General features: G+C 36.0%; 1 long non-coding RNA gene across 1 annotated transcript in view; it reads left to right on the top strand.

Annotated features, from left to right (window-relative positions):
- The window catches only part of LOC107078402 (uncharacterized), a 34,036-nt gene extending 31,867 nt beyond the window's left edge, over positions 1-2,169 (top strand). The window contains exon 5 of the long non-coding RNA XR_011190382.1: positions 1,294-2,169. This is a non-coding gene — a long non-coding RNA (uncharacterized lncRNA). The remainder of the gene's footprint in view (positions 1-1,293) is intronic.
- The last annotated feature ends 4,427 nt before the right edge of the window (positions 2,170-6,596 follow it).

Consider the following 6,596-nt stretch of genomic DNA (forward strand, 5'->3'; position numbering starts at 1 on the left):
TCTGTCAGCTTTCACCATATTAATCACTTGGTTTCACTTCTGTAAATATAAAATTCCATATTTTATGCATATTAGTGCTCAAACCATAATAAAGAGAATGTGAATGATGTCTTTATATCCAGCAGTCATCCAGCAGGAATTTTATGCAAACAGTATTAACAGCTATTATTCACTGACATGTCTAGTTCTATTATTGTATTCACTGAAAGGTTGTTTAGTAAATTGTACCTTCTATTTTTTATACAATACTGGTATACGAAAGGGTTTTTGGTATTTTTATTTTCAATTGCCTTTTGTTTTCAATGTATGTTGTCCTATACAGAGTTTATGCCACCTTGTCCCCTTAGCTTGCCAGGATGTTTGCCCCTGCAACCATGAATTGGATGAAGTGGCTAGAAAATGGATAGATGTATTTTTAATAATAAACAATACAAATTAAACTGTTAATATTAAGTAATACATTACATTTGTGCTTAATTTAAAAAATGCTATCAAATTGAACTTCAGATACAGATTTTTTTTCTCCTGGATAAGAATGTCAATCTCTAGCTTTAAATTTACAGCAACCTTTATGTGGTTAACATTTTTGTAAAAACTTGATTTTAAAATCAAAACAATATTTTCTCTAGTTTGCACTTTTGTGCTTTTTAACTGTTTTCACACTATTTAGTCATTTTTGCTCTGGGTCAAAAAAACCAAATAGGTTTTATGTGTTTTTATTCAAACAAATGAGATTTGAGTTATGCATTCCCTGAAAAGGGAATTCTTGATTCTTCTTTTTTGTTTTTGCTTAAATATACAAATTTAATTGTTTCCATGGCGTATTAGTTTTACAAGAAGCAATAGGTGCCACACTTGTTTGGAGGTCATGCTGTTCAAAGATCAAAGAACATAATTCCAAAGATAGGCAGAGTGCATCTAATCTTCAGGGAAAATAGAGCAAATCCACAAATGCTTTTTCAGGGAAGCACTTTTGTAAATAAAAATGACAAATAAATCTTGCTTCTATAACAAAACTAAAAGACTCCCCAAATCGGCACAACCAAATGTTTTGTTTGTGGTGAAATAAAAAAAAACTTCATTATATACTGTACACACTGTATATTATGTATTGTATATACTGTACAGTACATACATTGTACTGTACATACAAGTCTTAAGCATGTTGCATATACTGATTCTATACTGCTATTTGAGCTCTATATAGAATGAATCCTATGGCTATGTTCTACTGAAAATTCAGTAATTTTGTTTTCAGCTAATAATTATTCCTGGTTGATTTGTATTTTGTAGGTCAAGATGAAATCTCTCGGTTTCGTGAATGTGAAGGAAGAAATGATGCTAATGATAAACAGCACCCTGCAAAAAGTGAATTAAGATGATTAGTAAATGTCATGGATTACCTACAGTACTACAGTATTTCATATTTGCTGCTCAAGTATATCTTAAGTATATATATAGTAAGTATATATAAGTATATACAGTATATAAGCTGTATTACTAATAGACAGCAGTCAACAGTTGTTATGATAGAAAACATGATTAGATGCTTTGAGTAAATTGCTGATGCTCATGACAGATGGCTAATATATCATAACTTCTTTTCTAAGATATTGTAACACAACGGGGGCTCAGGCGGGCACCCTTGCCACACTAGGTCAGCCCCCCACCATTGGGGGCTCAAACCCGGGACTCCCGCATCACTCAGTAGGGACCCAGCCCGGTGAGCCAAAGAGAGATCTCTCTATAACCCCGTAGCTGTAGTCCTGCTATCACAGGGAAGGGCGGTGACGTCACCTGCTCTGGTACGCCGGCTCTTACACAGTGCCTGTCGGCCGTAAGCGTTACAATATGTTAGACTTTTGCACAGCAGTGCATATATATTCTAAATAAAAAGTCAGTACTTTTCTTGTGAGATGTTTTCACCCATGCATTTTTTTATGCATAGAACCTTACATTTCTTCAAAAAACTAAAACATACTGTACGTTAGTCTTTATTTATCCCAACTCTCAATTGAAAAACACCCCATTCCCCATCATTTGCCTTATATTGTGAGATATGTATTTCCTTTTGTGTGCTATATTTTAAAAATATGCTATTTGGAAAAAGTGAGACAATTGCATAGTAATGATTTCCCTTGTTGTTCCAGCAATTAAAAACAAAAATGATGACCAAAGTGTGTCCTTGAATTTCTTCTTTTCTTCTTTACAGGGAAATCACTTATTTCAACACACAAAATATAAAAACAACATGGTTTTCTTCCATATAAATAGTTCAGGTGTTGTTTGGGAACATTTCTGCTCCAATTATTTGCTGAAAATGCAAGTTTAAGGAGCTTTCTTGATGTTTAACTATGTTTAAATGGAATAATGAAAAATATACAGTAGTTCTATACACTTAACTTTCTCTTGGTGTCCCGCCCCAGTGACCGACCACAGGGACAGCTTTAAGGCTGTTCCTTGAGATCAAAGCTAGTGAAAGCATAGCATTATAAAATATATTTCCAATTAGAACATGAGAAAGGTCTGCAAAGTTGGTGGGCCATCCACCTCACACTGCTTGTTCTTTAGTTTAGTACTTGAGTAAATCTTAAACTTTGTCATTTCTAAAACGTGTTTGGACCTCAAACACCAGGCTGAGAAGCCTGTTTAAAATACAACTACTCTTTCAGTAATGAGGTGTTTCTTGTTCTGTCCTAAATGAATTCTCCTTATGTTTCCAGCTGTGGCCCAATGTTCTTGTATCCTTACGGAGTGTGAAACAGTCCGTTATGTTGAACCTAGCTATACCTTAGGAATTTATATACTTCAATTTGCTCTCATCTACCTCTTGTGTAGGTTGAAGAAATGTAGTTCCTTCAACCTGTTTGTAAACAACAGTTCCTGAGACCCAAATCATTTTGTTTGTTCTTCTTTGAACTCTTTAACTCTTTAAGTCAGTAATATTTTTTTTGTGTTATGGCAAACAAAATGGAAGACAATATTCTAGATCAGGTATTATTTGTGTGTTGGAAAGCCTGGATTTACATTCCACACTTTGTGCTATAAAGACAGCAGCCATATCACCCTGCAGCTTTCAACAGGCTACCTACTGAAGCTAAGCAGAGTTGAGCCTGGTCAGTAGATGGATGGGAGACATCTGGGGAAGTAATGGTTGCAGCTGGAAGTGGTGTTAGTGGGACCAGCGGGGGCTGCCCTCCCTGTGGTCTGTGTGGGTTCTAATGTCCTGATATAGTGATGGGGACACTATACTGTAGTGGGTGCCATCTTTCTGATGAGATGTTAAACCAAGGTCCAGACTCTCAGCAGTCATTAAAGATTCCTGTGCATTTCTCAATAAGAGTAAGGAGTTATTTCTGCATTTCCCCCCTCTGCCTTTACCGTGGCCTACAAATTGTCCCAATGTATGATTGGCTTGCACTTGCCCTGCAATGGACTGGCGCCCCATCCAGGGTGTACCCTACCCCAGGGTAGGTTCCAGCTTCCCACGACACCATATGGTATAAAGCGGTTTGGCAAATGACTTAACTTTTTGCTACAGTATATACCTCAGCATCCTGCTTTTTTTATTGCTTCTCAATATTTTCTCAATGATGACATAAAACAACCTTCATAAACACCCAGGATCCCTTTTGTGTGTAGTTTATAAGCTCCCATGAGATCCAGTATGTATAATGCATGTTCCTACCACAACTGTGACCATCGCTTTGCACAATGCTGAATTTCATTTACCAAATGTCAGCCCAATCTATAATTTTGTCTAAGACTTTTTGTAATTCTCTTTCTGTTGTTTCTGTGTTTGCCGTTCTCCACATTCTAGTATCATCATCAAATTTGGCTAGTTTGCTAACTATACCATAACATAGATTGTTGATATACAGTAGATCAGGAAAAAATAGGTCCCTACACACTACTTGCCCCATTAGAGGTTACAGTATGTCCCTTAGGTTAACACACTGTTTCTTGTTCCATCTACATACAGGTACAGTATACCTACCTTGGATTCATATGACTTATACCGGAGAATCAACTTTTTATGAGGGACCTTATTAAATTCATTCTGGAAATCTAAATATATCATGTCATATGCTTTAGTGCCCTCTAATATGACTTTTTCTTGTTTGACAAATTCCAGCCTGTTTCTTAAAACATGCTTGTTTTCTAGGTGTTCTTCTAATTTACCTTTAACTATTAATTCCATTTTTTCTTCCAGTACAAGACGATTGATTTGTCGGTAGTTTCCTCTTTCAGCTCTGTGCCCCTTTTGTGGATTGGTGTCACATTTGTGCTTTTCCAATCCTTGGGTACTGCTCCTACTCTATGTGAGAGCTGAAATATTCAAGATAGGGGTCTATGACTAACAATTCTCATTTTCTCAGTACTACTTGGATAATACCATCTGGACCCTTAATTTGTTTTTAACCATCCGAGCCTTTCTAGAACAATTATGTATCAATTATGTTAATATTACAGCACTGCTGGAGCTTGATCTATAACATGCGGCATGATATTGACATCTATTGCAAATACCTGAATGAAATATTCATTTAGAATGTTAACTATATATTTGTTGTCTTCTGTTATTAATCCCCTATCAATATCCCTGTCCTCACATACTATTTATTCTCACTTTCTGTGTTCTTTTACTGCTGTAGTACTGGAAATTTACATTATTTTTTGCCTTCATTGCAGTATAAATTGTCTTTTGAAAAGAAATATATATCCATTCTATTTTTTCTTAGTGCTTTGTCACGAAAGCATTCTTTCCGGACCCTATGTGGACGACAAAATCTGGGGTTGAGTGAGGAAACACTTTGAAAAAGTCATGCAGGATACGGGAATAAAAATAGGGGGGCGTGTCCAAGGAGTGCTGGTGATCGGGGAAAGTGTAGCGAGGCAAACAATCCTGGGAGTCCAAAAAGAAGTCCAAAAACAAGGCAAAAGTCCATGGCCAGGTGATCCATCCAAGATCAGGACTGGCAGGGGGAACGGGAATGGGAACAGAACTTAAAACCATGATGGAGCCAGACGCATCCAGAACCCAGGCTCGCATGATACGGGAACGAATGCAGAGCCCAGATTGGCGTCTGTGTCTGGTTTTTAAGGGGGATCTGAAAAGGGGCTGGAACAAGGAGCAGGTGCGGGGAATGAGGCAAACATGGAAGGGCTGAAACGCCCTTAAGAGGAGGGGCATGCAATCGTGACATGCTTAAATTTAGTACATTTACAAAACACATATTAAGAAATAAAAAGTAAAATATGTTTTATTTATCAAATCATGCTCCATTAATACATTAAAAAAGGGTCAAGACAAACCATACAACTGCTGGTAAGAACATTATAACCAGAAAAGGTGTCACACGATCTCCTGTAGAGGCATAGTTCTTAGGTTCCATTTTATGCTGATGCAATTGAAAGTGCAACAGTGTGCATTTTACATCAACAACTCATGTTTGGCCACAAACATAATAATATTTCCAATACTTAAGCAATATGTGTTTGTATGGGTTCCTTCCAGGTGCTTTGGTATCCTTCCACAGTCCAAAGACTTACTGGTAGGCTAATTGGCTTCTGGAAAAGTTGGCTCCAGCTACCCCACAGCCCTGAAATCGATTGATGGATAGATGGAGTAGTTTGTGTTAATTGTTTGAGTAGTTTTCCACCTTGGAAAAACAAAATACTGAGTTCATGGGATTTCACAAATAAAGCTGATCATTTATGATACCAATATACAGTATACTGTAACTTTTATCTGTTTAGTTAAATTCTTGATCAAAGTCTTTATCAATTCCTTATCTATGGTTTCATCACAGAGGTGGGTATCAATTCAGCCCCAAAAGGGTACATAGGCTGATTAATATGATAAAGATTGCTTTAATCAAGGTAATTCTGATTGATTTAGGGTACAAATGTGACAGATTACCCCTGCGGAATGTAACATCTGGCACATTCCACTTTAGAAAACATCACTTTGATAATATTTAATTGTGTCTGGGTTCCTAATGCCAATTAGATTACAGCTCAATTACTTTGAAAAAGAAGATTGATATGGGATAAAATGATTTACCATGAAGTCACAATTCCATCACAAGAGACGACATATATTGTATTTTTAAAAATATATCATTGCAGTTTCAAGATCCATAGAGTTAGTATGTGGATCAGAGGAATGTAGTGTCTAGAGGACAAATACATTTTGAATATGTGTAATTCAGATATGTAATACATACAGTATGTAATGTATTTTTGAATCTACAATGGCATTAATAAATAACCCTTTCCCCAAAAAGAAAAAAAAACTAGGTATAGCTTTATATAATGATTCACTGTACTTACAGTACAATTGTAATTCATATATGATTTAGCTTAAATGATACAGTACATAAATTATGTATCCCAGAAAAGACATATACATTTCTGACTTTCAGTTACAAAGAGGTACTGTAGTACCATAACAACAAAAATATCAAATCTACGGTCAATTTATACTGTGATTTGAATACTTAAATTTAACATTTTGTTTTTCCATTTCTTCAGCTTCTTTCTTCAAAGATTCATATTACTCAAATATCACCATAGCACCAAAATACACAGCT

Source organism: Lepisosteus oculatus, chromosome 9, assembly GCF_040954835.1.
Source record: "Lepisosteus oculatus isolate fLepOcu1 chromosome 9, fLepOcu1.hap2, whole genome shotgun sequence".
In the NCBI taxonomy this organism is placed as follows: Eukaryota; Metazoa; Chordata; class Actinopteri; order Semionotiformes; family Lepisosteidae; genus Lepisosteus; species Lepisosteus oculatus.